Source organism: Symphalangus syndactylus, chromosome 3 (genome assembly GCF_028878055.3).
Source record: "Symphalangus syndactylus isolate Jambi chromosome 3, NHGRI_mSymSyn1-v2.1_pri, whole genome shotgun sequence".
NCBI classification, from domain to species: Eukaryota; Metazoa; Chordata; class Mammalia; order Primates; family Hylobatidae; genus Symphalangus; species Symphalangus syndactylus.
In genome coordinates this window covers 23,397,339-23,410,000 of record NC_072425.2, presented here as the reverse complement: position 1 = coordinate 23,410,000, position 12,662 = coordinate 23,397,339, and positions in this window count along the sequence as shown.

Sequence of the window (12,662 nt, the reverse complement as noted above, 5' to 3'; positions counted from 1 at the left end):
GTGATCTGCCTGCTTCACCCTCCCAAAGTGCTGGGATCACAGGCGTGAGCCACTGGAATATTCTTAATTCATGGCAATGTGTTTGTTTGCATACAGTCGAGCAGCATCATTTGGGCCGCTCAAGGAGAAAGAACCCAGAAACCTAACATGCCAACAAAGGGTAAGAATTTCTTTTTCTTTTTTTTTGAGCTGGAGCCTCGCCCTGTTGCCCAGGCTGGAGTGCAATGGTGCCATCTCGGCTCCCTGCAACCTCTGCTGCTGAGGTTCAAGAGATTCTCCTGCCTCAGCCTCCGGTGTAGCTGGGATTACAGGTACCTGCCACCACACCTGACTAATTTTTGTAGTTTTTAGTAGAGGTGGGTTTCACCATCTTGGCCAGGCTAGTCTTGAACTCCTGACCTCGTGATCCACCCACCTCGGCCTCCCAAAGCGCTGGGATTATAGGTGTGGGCCGCCACGCCGGCCTAGGGTAAGAATTTCCTACCAGTCGGACTTCTGGCCCCTCTCTCTCTGTGCAAACTGGTTGAATGACTAATAAAAGATTATAATAATACATGGGAATGTAAATTTTTGTAAACCTTTTACATGTTTGGTAGCCTTCCCAGGATCAAATTTCAGCTCTGAGGTTGTCTTTTTTTTTCTTTGAGATAGAGTCTCGCTCTATGGCCCAGGCTGGAGTGTAGTGGCATGATCTCCGCTCACTGCAACCTCCGCCTTTCATTTTTGATACATCTCTGCTTTTGTTGCTTCGTTCTTTCCTTGCTTTGTTGGTGCATTTTGTCCAATTCTTTGCTCAGAATGCCAAGAACCTACACACCCTCCACCGGTAATGCTTCCTTTTTTTTTTTTTCTTTTCTTTTTTTCTTATATGGAGCGTCTCTCTTGTTGCCCAGGCTGGAGAGTACTGGCTCCATCTCAGCTCACTGTAACCTCCACCTCCCGGGTTCAAGTGATTCTCCTGTCCCAGCCTCCTGAATAGCTGGGATTATAGGTGTGTGCCACCACGTTCGGCTAATTTTTGCATTTTTAGTAGAGACGGGGTTTCGCCATGTTGGCCAGGCTGGTCTAAAACTCCTGACCTCAGGTGATCTGTCCACTTCGACCTCCCAAAGTGCTGTGATTACAGGCTTGAGCCACCGCACCTGGCCTAACACTTCTGTTAAGCCCACCTGGAGCCTACTACTGGTAGGCCCTCCCCAGTGACTTGGATAACCACCTCTTGCATTTCTTGCATTTCCTCTTCCCATCCTCTCACCCTGTCCTCCCTCTGTCCTCCCCTTTCTTCCTCAGATTCTCCATGTCAGAAACACCAAGGTGAGGTGGCCTCTGGCAGTCAGGGTTTGGAATGCATCTCCAGAATGTTCTTGGCAGGGAAAATGCCCTCCTTGAGATCTTGGTGGGGAAGAGAAATGTCAGTAACAGTAAGCTGGGAGGCAGGGGGAGGATCAATGTCCTCAAAGTCCAGTGAGCCTTTTTCACAGAAATACCAGATAAAGGAAGTGCAAAACTTCCACAGAACCAGAAAAACACACAGCCCGGGAACCCTGAGAGATGGCCAGTCCCAGCTCTCAATTTATAGATGAGGAAATGAGATCCAGATGGCAATGATTTCCTCACAATCACGAGCTTGGCATTTGCAGAGCTAGGATTCGTTCCCATAGCTCTCTCACTCGCTCCTCAGCCCCAGGCAGGTGGGGAAACTCCCAGGTCTTGGGGGCCTGGGGGGAGGTGTTTTAAAGAAGTTCCCAGGAGTGGTAAGGTTGGTCCGGAGAAGCAGAAGGGAACGTGAGAGTAGAGTCTTGGAGAAAGTGGAATGAACAGACAGCACTTGGAAGGGGTGCGAGGCAGGGAAAAGTACGTGTGCCCAGGCACGGGAGAAGGACAGTGAGATCCCTGCAGGAGGACATTGGGCTAGAGAGGCCAGTTGAGGAGTCATAGCAGGGAGGCTTGGAAAGGGAAGACTAGGGGTTTGCATTTTATATTTTTTCCTTTTTTTTTTTCTTGAGACAGAGTCTTACTCTGCCTTCTAGGCTGGAGTGCAGTGGAGCAATCTCAGCTCACTGCAACCTCTGCCTCCCGGGTTCAAGTGATTCTCCTGCCTCATCCTCCTGAGTAGATGGGACTAAAGGCGCCTGCCACCACGCCCGGCTAATTTTTGTATTTTTAGTAGAGACAGGGCTTCACCATGTTGGCCAGGCTGGTCTTGAACTCCTGACCTTGTGATCCACCTGCCTCGGCCTCCCAAAGTGCTGGGATTACAGGCATGAGCCACCATACTTGGCCTGTAAACCTTTTTACACTTTCAGATTGTTATTCCATGAGAATGTCTTATCTATTTTTAAAATTAAGTACATAAATACAATTTTAAAACACAAATTTTAAAAAGCTAATGTACCAGGTCTTCTCGAGAGTTTGCATGTTATCTTCTGGGTATTAGAAATAAAATTTGTATGTAGTAGAACAAGCCTGAGATGATCCACCTAGCTTCAGATTCTCTTTTTTTTTTTTTTTTTTTTAGTGCAATGGTGCCATTTTGGCTCACTGCAGCCTCAACCTCCCGGGCTCAAGCGATCCTCCCACCTCAGCCTCCTGAGTATTAGGATGACAGGTGCATGCCACCACACCTGGCTTTTTTCACATTTTTAAGAGACAGGGTCAGGTCAGGCACGGTGACTCACGCCTGTAATCCTAGCACTTTGAGAGGCTGAGGCGGGCGGATCATGAGGTCAAGAGATCGAGACCATCCTAGCCAACGTGGTGAAACCGCATCTCTACTAAAAATACAAAAAATTAGCTAGGTGTGGTGGCGCATGCCTGTTGTCCCAGCTCCTCGGGAGGCTGAGGGAGGAGAATCGCTTGAACCCGGGAGGTGGAGGTTGCAGTGAGCCGAGATCGCACCACTGCACTCCAGCCTGGGCAACAGAGCTAGACTCCATCTCAGGAAAAAAAAAAAGAGAGAGTGACAGGGTCTCGTTGTGTTGCCCAGGTTGGTCTTTTTTTTTTGTTTTGAAATGGAGTCTCACTCTGCCGCCCAGGCTGGAGTGTGATGGTGAGATCTCGGCTCACTGCAGTCTCTGCCTTCTGGGTTCCAGTGATTCTCCTGCCTCAGCCTCCCGGGTAGCTGGAATTACAGGCAAGTGCCACCACGCCCAGCTAATTTTTGCATTTTTAGTAGAGACGGGGTTTCACCATGTTGGCCAGGCTGGGCTTGAACTCCTGACCTCAGGTGATCTGCCTGCCTGGGCCTCTCAAAGTGCTAGCATTATAGGCATGTGCCACCTCGACCGGCCCCCAGGCTGGTCTTGAACTCCTGGGCTCAGGTGATCAATCCACCTCAGCCTCCCAAAGTGTTGGAATTACAGGCATGAGCCACCACATCCCATCCTGGCTTCACTTTCTCTTCCTGTAATTCCAAACTGTGTGACCTTGGGCAAGAATATCACTTAATCTCCCTGAGCTTCAGTTATCTTTTCTGTGCATAATGATTTCTACTCTGAGATTTGTAAAGAATAAAAAATGAAATAATGCGTGTTCTTGCAAAAGAAGCTCTACATACAATAAGGCACCAAATAAATGTGAGCTCCTATCATTAATTATAGAAATGGATATAATTTATATGTTTGAATTCTTCAGTCACTAAATCCTGCAGGAATGGATGTTCCTGCATCCCCCCTCCCACCTGCAGCCACAGAGCTTTCTCTCTTCATTCAGCTCCTTGCACAAACGCCACTTGGGAGCATTTGGCCTCCCCTGATCACCCCATTTAAGTGACGTCCTCCTCCATTACACTCTTTGTCCCTCTGCCTACCTGGATTTAGGTTTCTCCCCAGAGCTTAGGAGCTCCGACTTTCTGCTGTGGATTTATGTGTCTATTATCTGTCTTCCCAGGAGGGCAGGGATTTCCTGTTGTTCATTCTTGCACCCTCAGCTCCCTGGTAATAAATATTTGTTAAAATAATGACAGGATGAATGAACCATCACTTCCACATGCAGGCAGGCCTTTGGTGATCTTTCTGACACAGTCACATCTCCCTGTTATGTGTTTATGTGTCTATGAATGAATGAGCAGAAGAAGTGAAGATGTGAAGCCGGAAGCTACAGTAGCCATCCTGTGACAGTGAAGTTGACAGAGGGGAAGAACAGAAACCCATCAGTCCTGGTTGGTGCTGTCAAGCCGCCAAATTACCCACAGTGGGAAGCAGCCCACCTCTGACTCCTGCATGGTTTTTTTGTTTTTATTTTATTTTGAGATGGAGTCTCACTCTGTCACTCAGGCTGGAATGCAGTGGCACCATCTCGGCTCACTGCAATCTTCACCTCCCAGGTTCAAGTGATTCTCCTGCCTCAGCCTCCCGAGTAGCTGGGACTACAGGCACACATCACCACACTTGGCTAATTTTTGTTTTTTTTTGTTTTTTTTTTGAGACAGAGTCTCGCTCTGTTGCCCAGTCTGGAGTGCCGTGGCACGATCTCGGCTCACTGCAGGCTCCCCCTCCCGGGTTCATGCCATTCTCCTGCCTCAGTCTCCCGAGTAGCTGGGACTACAGATGCCCGCCACCACACTCAGCTAATTTTTTGTATTTTTAGTAGAGACAGGATTTTACTGTGTTAGCCAAGATGGTCTCGATCTCCTGACCTTGTGATCCACCCACTTCGGCCTCCCAAAGTGTTGGGATTACAGGCGTGAACCACCATGCCCAGCTAAATTTTGTATTTTTATTTTATTTTTCAAGACAGAATCTTGCTCTGTCGCCCAGGCTGGAGTGCAGTGGCGACATCTTGGCTCACTACAACCTCTGCCTCCTGGGTTCAAGCAATTCTCCTGCCTCAGCCTCCTAAGTAGCTGGGACTATAGGTGTGCACCACCACACCCATCTAATTTTTATATTTTTAATAGAGACGGGGTTTCACCATGTTGGCTAGGCTGGTCTTGAACTCCTGACCTCAAATGATTCTTCCTCCTTGGTCTCCCAAAATGCTGGGATTACAGACATGAGCCACTGCACCCGGCCTTGACTCCTGCATGGTTAAGCCATTTCGAGTTCAGTCTTTGGTTCCCTGTAGCTGACACACTCCTAAAAGATACCTTTGTGCTGGACAGAAATATGGCTCCTGTCTGGCAGCCTTGGATCTTGGTTGTGGCAGCTGATGCTGGCCTGGTCCAGCCTCTGAAGCTCAGGACTCCAGCTTGCCTGAAGGGCAACAGCTCCCTTATCTGGGCACTTACTTTGAGCTGGCTCCCGGTCATTTGTCTCTGAGGTTAGCCAGGCCCTCAAAGACCCCTAGGTCAGTGCTATAATAGAAGTTGCTTGAATACCATACCTCCCACATCCCATCCTGGCTTTTGTTAGACAGGAATATTGTACAAAGCCTGACTGCCCAAGACAATTATGCTAGGAGGTGAGAAGCTAATACCTTCAAGCAAGGAGAGAGGAGGACAGAGCAGAGAGGAGGAATGAAGGCGATTCCCCAAGACTCTCCAGAGTTTGGGGCTCTGGGAGTAGTGGAGGCTGGTGCCCTGTTTCATTGCAACACCCTGGGAGGTGGCAGGACTCTCCTGGTGTCCCTAGGAGGCTGTGGCACACATCACGGCTTCCAGTCTTAGCCACAGCAAACACTGCCCCAACTTTGTCCAATAACAGCTGAGAGTTACCCATTAGCCTTTGGAAAACAGGGTGATGCATGTGGATAGTTATGATTTGTAAATACAATGGAATAATTAAATCAAGCTAGTTGATGTATCCATCACTCAAATACATAACACTTTTTCTTTGTGGTGAGAACATTTAAAATGTACTCTCCTTTTTTTTTTCCTTTGAGATGGGGTCTTGCTCTTGTCGCCCAGACTGGAGTGCAGTGGCACAATCTCAGTTCACTGAAACCTTGGCCTTCCCGTTCAAGGGATTCTCCTGCCTCAGCCTCACAAGTAGTTGGGACTACAGGTGCCCACCACCACGCCCAGCTAATTTTTGTTTTTGAGACGGAGTTTTGCTCTTGTCGTCCAGGCTGGACTGCAATGGCGCAATCTTGGCTGGCTGCAACCTCTGCCTCCTGGGTTCAAGCAATTCTCCTGCCTCAGCCTCCTGAGCACCAGGGATAACAGGTGCCCACCAGCAAGCCTGGCTAATTTTTTGTATTTTTAGTAGGGACAGGGTTTCACCATGTTGGTCAGGCTGGTCTCGAACTCCCAACCTCAGGTGATCCACTCACCTCGGCCTCCCAAAGTGCTGGGATTATAGGCATGCGCATAGCCAATTTTTGTGTTTTTTAGTAGAGACGGGGTTTCACCATGTTGGTCAGGCTGGTCTCGAACTCTTGACCTCAGGTGATCAACCTGCCTCAGCCTCCCAAAGCATTGAGATTACAGGCATGAGCCACCGCGCCTGGCCCCATTCGCCTATTGATGAACTCTTGCAATCAGCTCAAGCTGAGTTCCTAACTTGGCTGTGCACAAGACAACAATCCTCATAGCAATGGCAGAATGCTGTTAGCATTGTGTTCATTCCAGAAACACAATGATCTCAGGGTCTCAGGGTAAGCTTGCTCAGGGTCAGTGCACTGGCAAATCCCAAGATTTGAACCGAGACCTCCTGACTCAGAAACTCCTACCCAATATGTAAGATCCGCATGTTAGGATCTTCCTTCCTTTTCGTTGCTGCTCTTGTGAGCACCTACTGCGTGATGGACCTTGATTCGAGCCAGGTTTTGTTTTGTGTTTAAATGGAGCAGCATCATGCTTCTTGCACCTGAGAGCAAATTCCTACCCTCCCTACATACATTATAGTCCACAGGACGCACCCTGTGAGGTGGGTGTAATGATTCCCATTTTACAGAGGAGGAAACTGTGCAAAGAAAAGTGATTTCCAGGCCAGGCGCGGTGGCTCACGCACTTTGGGAGGCCGAGGCGGGCGGATCACGAGGTCAGGAGATCAAGACCATCCTGGCTAACATGGTGAAACCCCATCTCTACTAAAAATGCAAAAAATTAGCCGGGCATGGTGGCGGGCACCTGTAGTCCCAGCTACTTGGGAGGCTGAGGCAGGAGAATGGCGTGAACCTGGGAGGCGGAGCTTGCAGTGAGCCGAGATTGCGCCACTGCACTCCAGCCTCAGCAACAGAGTAAGACTCTGTCTCAAAAAAAAAAAAAAAAAAAAAGGAAAAGAAAGAAAAGTGATTTCCAAAGTTGTGTAGCCCTAAGTGCCAGAGTGGGCTTTGCCCAGGCCTGCAGGACTCCAAAACCACAGCACAGGGGATGGCTTCAAGCTGCCACAAATAAGCTGGCAGCAGCTGGCCTCGGGTCCATGGTCACCCTGCCCAGTCCCCTTACGTTCTGTGACAGTTTTGATAGAGGCCCTCCATTCAGCTCTTCATGGGTGCTGTCTGGTCCCAGGCAGTGGGACCTGGTGTTCCTACACAGTGGCCTGGTGCCTGGGAGACAGAGCACATTTCCAGCGTGCTCCTTGACAGCTGGGAGACACCCCTGGTTGGGTGGTGGGGAGGCTGGGCAGAGTGGCAGCCAGCAAGGTGGAGTGATGCCAGCTGCTCAAAAGCAGATGCTGGAGAACCTTCTATTGTAGCGTGGTGGCCTCCAGGCCTGGGGCCAGACATTCCCAAACAATGTAAGGGCCAGTGTAGTGACCTTTGTCATCAAGTTCTTCTCCAGGGGATATCATCCATGATGTGTATTACCTGGACCCCACCCCAATTCCACCAAACCAGAGCCCCTGGAGTGGGGTCCTAGCATTTGTGATTGTTTAACTTCCTGAGTAATTCTGGGTCATACTCTCATCATACATCTCAGGGTTTAATGTGTCCATGACCTATCATCTATTTTCTTCCCAATCTGGTACTTGAATCCTTTCTATAGGATTTTGCCGTATCCACTTACATACAGTTTTACACACTTACTACCCTCCCTCAAAGTGTTGGGGACCAGCTGACTCAATCTGCTATATCTGTTTAGTAGAATATTACGCAATCAGCAAAAAGAATGAGTCTGATTTATATGGCTGATGTGGGAAGTTGTTCACGATACATACTGTTGAATGAGAAAAAGAAAGACACAGAATAAGGTACAATATAAACCTATTTTTAAAGTATATTTATAGAGGGTCAGGTACAAGGGCTCATGCCTGTAACCCCAGCACTTTAGGAGGCTGAGGTGGGAGGATCACTTGAGTCCAGGAGTTTGAGATCAACCTGGGCAACATAGTGAGACCCCACCTCTATTTACTAAAAACAACAACAACAACAAAAACACACCATGGAATACTATCTATGCAGACATAAAAAAGGATGAGTTCATGTCCTTTGCAGGGACATGGATGAAGCTGGAAACCATAATTCTCAGCAAACTAACACAGGAAAAGAAAACCAAACACTTCATTTTCTCACTCATTAAGTGGGAGTTGAACAATGAGAACACACGGACACAGGGAGGGGAATATCACACACCAGTGTTGTGGGGTGGGAGACTAGGGGAGGGATAGCATTAGGAGAAATACCTAATGTACATGACGAGTTGATGGGTGCAGCAAACCACCATGGCATGTGTATACCTATGTAACAAACCTGCATGTTCTGCACTTGTATCCCAAAACTTAAAATATAAAACAAACAAACAAACAAACAAAAAACGACCAGGCATGGTGGCTCACACTTGTAATCCTAGCACTTTGGGAGGCCGAGGCAGGCAGATTACCTGAGGTCAGGAGTTCCAGACTAACCTGACCAACATGGTGAAACCCCGTCTCTACTAAAAATACAAAAAATTAGCTGGGTGTGGTGGCACGCACCTGTAGTCTCAGCTACTTGGGAGACTGAGGCAGGAGAATTATTTGAACTTGGGAGGTGGAGGTTGCAGTGAGCCAAGATTGTGCCACTGCACTCCAGCCTGGGCAACAGGGTGAGACTCTTGTCTCAAAAAAAAAAAAAGAAAAGAAAAAAGAACATTTTTTTTTTTAGACAGAGTCCTGCTCTGTCACCCAAGCTGGAGTGCGGTGGCGTGGTCTCGGCTCACTGCAACCTCTGCCTCCCGGGTTCAAGCGATTCTCCTGCCTCAGCTTCTTGAGTAACTGGGATTGGGCTTTGAACGAGATGCTCTTCCCTTCAGAACCTCCATGTCCTTATCACCACCACCAGCATCATTACTACCATCATAATCACCATCGTCACCATCGCCACTACCACCATCACCATTGTTCCCCATCATCATCATCATCATCTCGTCGACATCACTACCACCACCATCATTACCATCAACATCACCGCCACCATCACATCATCACCATCACCACCACCATTACCATTATTACTATCGCCATCATCACCATCACCACTACCACCATCAACATTGTTCCCCCATCACCACCATTGCCATCTCATCACCATGACTGCCACCACCATACCATCATCATCACCACCATCCCATCACCATCATCACATCTTCACCATCATCACCATCATTATTACCATCATCATTATTGTCATAATCTCATCATTATGACCACCACCATCACTACCATCACCAGCATCATATCATCACTGTCATCACCATCTCCATCACCACCACCATCAGCATCATCACATCATCACATCACCACCATCATTATTACCATCATCATCATCATAATCTTGTCATTATCACCACTACCACCACTACCATCACCACCATCACATTATCATTATCATCACCATCTCCACCACACCATCACCATCATCACCATCACCACCATCATTACCATCATCATTATCATCATAATCTCATCATTATCACCACAACCACCATTACCATCACATTATCACTATCATCACCATCTCCACCACCACCATCAACATCACCACCATCATTAGTGTCATCATTATCAGCATAATCTCATCATTATCACCACCACCACTACCATCACTACCATCACATCATCACTATCATCACCATCTCCATCACCACCACCATCACCATCATCACATCGCCACCATCATTATTACCATCATCATCATCATAATCTCATCATTATCACCACCACAACCACCATCACATTTATCACCACTATCATCACCATTATCATCACTACCACCACCGTCTCATCACCATCACCATCCTCATCATCCAGACCCATTATATTGTTGGTAATGTGGCTGGTGTGGGAAAAGTTGTGCAGAACAGGACAGCTATTATAGACACCTGGGAACACATCCTTGCTCAAGCAAGTTTCTACCTTTTCCCCTGGCCTCAATGTGTCCTTCCCAAGATGAGGGGATCAGGCCTCATACTTGGGGCAAGTGGTATACCCTGTGGCCAGAGGCTGAACTCTTTCTCGGGTGCAGATGATACCTTCTTGTCTCTCTAGTTTTCCAATCAAATTCTTCAAACTTTGAGTTCTGGACCAGATTTCACTCTTACCTCCTCCCCACCCACGAAGTAGGTCATTAGTGCCTGTTCCTGCCCTCAGTTGAAGGCAGTCAACTAAATCTAAACAAAAGAAAAATGTTGGAGCAATGCAAGGCAGGAAGAAATCCAGGCCGGGGGATTTTCAGGTGGAAATTACCTATACATGTAACACAGCACTGTAGCCACCATTCTCTGAGACAGGTAGGAGACAGACAGGAGAAGGGAGGAGCAGAGGGGAAGGGAGAGAAGGAAAGGAGAAGAGAAAGTTAGGAAGGAAGAAAGAATGTGGGAGGGGGTAGTAGGAAGAGGCCACCAAGGCAAGACCTCTCTAGAGAAAATGCCCCTTGGTCATTTTCATTTACAGTACTCCCCCCTTATTTGTGGGGATGTATTCCAAGGCTCCCAGTGGATGCCTGAAACCTCAGATAGCACTGAACCTTATGTATAGTATGTTTTTCTATACATCCCTAGATCAAGTTTAATTTATAAATGAGACACAGTAAGAGATTAACAACAGTAATTAATAATAAAATAGAACAATTATAACACCATCCTGGCATCACTACTTTTGTGTTTGGGGGCCATTATTAAGTAAAATAAGGGTTACTTGAATGCATGCACCACACATCACCACAGTTGATATGATAGCTGAGGTGGCTACAAGCTGACTCTGAGGCAGGTGGCACAGACTGCACGGACACAGGGGTGGGTCAAGACATCTCCCGAGGGACAGAGGGGGACGGCGTGGGGTTTCACAATGCTACTCAGGATGGTGCACAGCTTAAAACTCATGAATTGTTTGTCGTTGTTTTTTTGAGACAGTGTCTCACTCTGTCACCCAGGGTGGAATGCAGTGACATGACCTCGGCTTACTGCAACCTCTGCATCCTGGGTTCAAGCGATTCTCATCCCTCAGCCTCTCAAATAGCTGAGATTACGGGTGTGCACCACCATGTCTGGCTAATTTTTGTATTTTTAGTAGAGACGGGGTTTCGCCATGTTGGCCAGGCTGGTCTCAAACTCCTGGCCTCAGATGATCCGCCCACCTTGGCCTTCAAAAGTGCCGGGATTACAGGCATGAGCCACTGTGCCCGGCCATTAATTGTTTATTTCTGTAATTATCCTTTTTTTTTTTTTTTTTTGAGACGGAGTCTTGCTCTGTCGCCCAGGCTGGAGTGCAGTGGCGCAATCTCGGCTCACTGCAAGCTCCGCCTCCCGGGTTCACGCCATTCTCCTGCCTCAGCCTCTCCGAGTAGCTGGGACTACAGACGCCTGCCACCACGCCCGGCTAATTTTTTGTATTTTTAGTAGAGACGGGGTTTCACCGTGGTCTCGATCTCCTGACCTCATGATCCGCCCGCCTCGGCCTCCCAAAGTGCTGGGATTACAAGTGTGAGCCACCGCGCCCGGCCTGTAATTATCCATTTAATATTTTTGGACTGCAGTTGACCACAGATAATTGAAACCTCAGAAAGCAAAACTACAGATAAGGGCAACTACTGTACTGAGAAGTCAAACTGAGTGTGTCCCAGGAGGGCAATTGTGCCCACCTGTTTGTTATCCACCTCTGTGTGTGTGTGTTTGTGTGCATATGTGTCTGTGAGTTTGTGAGTGTGTATGCTTGAGTGTGTGGATATATCTGAATGTGTCTCTGTGTCTCTGTGTGTCTATATGTCTGCACACCTAGACCATGCCAGGCACATATTAGGTACTCAATCAGTATTTGGCAATTGAATGAATGTGGGCTGGGCGTGGTGGCTTATGCCTGTAATCCCTGTACTTTGGCAGGCTGAAGTGGGCGGATCACCTGAGGTCAGGAGTTTGAGACCAGCCTCACCAACATAGTGAAACCCTGTGTCTACTAAAAATACAAAAAATTAGCCGGGTGTAGGCCAGGCACGGTGGCTCACGCCTGTAATCCCAGCACTTTGGGAGGCCGAGGCAGGCAGATCACGAGGTCAGGAGATCGAGATCAGCCTGGCTAAAATGGTGAAACCCTGTCACTACTAAAAATACAAAAAATTAGCCGGGCGTGGTGGCACATGCCTGTAGTTTCAGCTACTTGGGAGGCTGAGGCAGGAGAATCACTTCAACCTGGGAGGCAGAGGTTGCAGTGAGCCGAGATAGTGCCACTGCACTCCAGGCTGGGCAACAGAGCTAGACTCCATCCCTCCCAAAAAAAAATTAGCCAAGTGTCGTGGCAGGCACCTGTAATCGCAGCTACTGGGGAGCCTGAGGCAGGAGAATTGCTTGAACCCAGGAAGTGGAGGTTGCA